This window comes from Nematolebias whitei, chromosome 1 (genome assembly GCF_014905685.2).
Source record: "Nematolebias whitei isolate Nwh7 chromosome 1, NemWhi1, whole genome shotgun sequence".
Taxonomy (NCBI): domain Eukaryota; kingdom Metazoa; phylum Chordata; class Actinopteri; order Cyprinodontiformes; family Rivulidae; genus Nematolebias; species Nematolebias whitei.
This window is the reverse complement of record NC_056498.1, coordinates 30932545-30934712: the sequence shown is the minus strand read 5'-3', so window position 1 is coordinate 30934712 and position 2168 is coordinate 30932545.

Sequence of the window (2168 nt, the reverse complement as noted above, 5' to 3'; positions counted from 1 at the left end):
CAACAAATAAACTCTGTAGTTTGAAGATATTTGAAGATTATACATTATATTTAAACACCGGTGATGTTGACAGCAGACTGTATTAAAGTAATGTGTTGCTAAAGTCATCGTGCAAAGTTTAAGTACTAACTCGTTATGTGTCCCCCGTACCTGCAAGTACCCAAACTTGTACTTGTACTCCGTCTGAAACCGTTGAACGTGAGGTGTTGTTCAGGTGAAGGCAGCAGGGATGGAGGCTCCAGAGGGAATATTGTGAAAGTATGAGGAGTTTTGGGCGTCAGGTGTTCGAGGTCAGCAGGTCACCTCCAGCATCTTTTTATTTATTTATTTATTTATTTATTTATTTCCACGCAGCGCTCGCGTGTCTACGGTTTGTTTCAACACCTCTTCCTTTCAGTTCTGCGCTCTTGAACTGATCTTTTCTTACAAACTCTTCCTGTAACTCTGCTGTCACCTTTCCACCACTCATTCAACAACTTGTTATAGACACCCCCCACCCCCGCTGCCTCTTCCTCCTCCACCTCTCGCTCGCTCTGCAGCGCTCTCCATCCCTCCGCCTGTGTTCCCATCGGGGCCTCAGACGCTGAACTCCGAGACACCTCGCACACGTGGATCACAGCTTATGTTATTTATTTACGTTTTTAAAGATGGATTCCTCCGACGATATTTGAGAGTTTAGTCCAGTTAAAGTGACATCAGCGAGAGGGAAAATGTTCAAACGTTCCATGAGCGCTGCTGCTGCTGCTCTCTCCACCTCGGAGTGTGCGAGCTGTCTGGCACCTCGTGCTTCTTTCTGTTTTATTAGAAGTTTCTCTCTTCCTCTCGCTGTCGGAGCTGCTTATAGGAGCTGAAGGCAGCACCCACAGGCCGACGCTGCTGTTGTGAAATACGTTGCCCTCTTCCACACGGACACACATGAACTCATTTCAAGTTTATTGTGTGAACGTTTATGAAGCACTCACACTATTGTGATCCGTTTTTCTTCCGTGTACGTTTTTCAACATCTTTCTCGTTCCACAGTTTTTGTGCCATTTCAAAACGTTCAGCTCGTTCAGGACAGTCCTTCTATGACTTTTAGTATTGGTGCAACTTTAGCTTTTTGAAATATTTAGCCTTTTCTGGCACATTTTTTCTCGTAGAAAATGAATTGAGGTCATTTTACATCCTTCAAATCTTGAGATGTGTTCACAGCATTTTACCGCTCCTTTTGCATTTTGTTCCTGTTCAGCTTCTTTCAGCTTCTTTGTGCGAATTTAAACTTTTTCTCAGCTACTTTTGAGCTGATTTCAGCCGTTTTGTGCTCCTTTCAGATTCTTTCTGCTAATTTCAGCTTGTTATGCTCCTTTTAGTTTATTTCCGCAAGTTTCAGCTTTTTCTGCTATTTCAGCTACTATTTAGTTGTTTTTAGTCTAATTTCAGCTTTTTCTGTTAATTCTACACTTTTTGCACTCGTTTCAACTTTTTTCAGCCTAATTCAGCAAAAATGTGCTCTCTCCACTTCCTTTTGGGTTAAGCTGCTTTCTGCCTTTTTAGCTACTTTTCAGCTGTTTTCAGGTCATTTCCACTATTTTGTGGTAATTTCTGCTTCTTTCAGCCTAATTAACTTCTTTATGTTCATTTCAGCTTTTTTTTTTTAATACTAGTTTCAGCTTTTTCTGCTCTTTCGGCTACTATTATGATGCTGTTTTTATAATTTTCAGGTGATTCCACATTTTTTAGCTAATTTCAGCTATTTCCTTTTGGTATTTTAAGCTTATTTCTGCCATTTCAGCTATTTTTTTTAAAACTCATTTCAGTTTTTTTTTTTTTTTTTGCTAATTTCCAAATATTTGTGCTCATCTCTGGTCATTTAAGCCTAATTCAGCAAATATTTGTTCTTTCAATCCTCTTTCTGCTTTCTTCTGCTAAATTAGGCTTGTTCTTCCTTTTCAGCTACACTTCAGAATGTTTTGTAGCTAATTTCAGCTGTTTTTCAGCAAGTTCTTCAGAAATAAGCATTCACATTGCATTTTTGCCGGCACTAAAAGCTCAAGTCGTCCCTTCTTTTAACAAGCTTATTTGACTATGCTTATTTAAAGAGGAGCAGAAGAAGTAGAGCTTTTAAAATACACACACAAAAAAAACAATTTGGCTAAAGTGATTCTTAATAATTTCTCAGTTTGATGGTG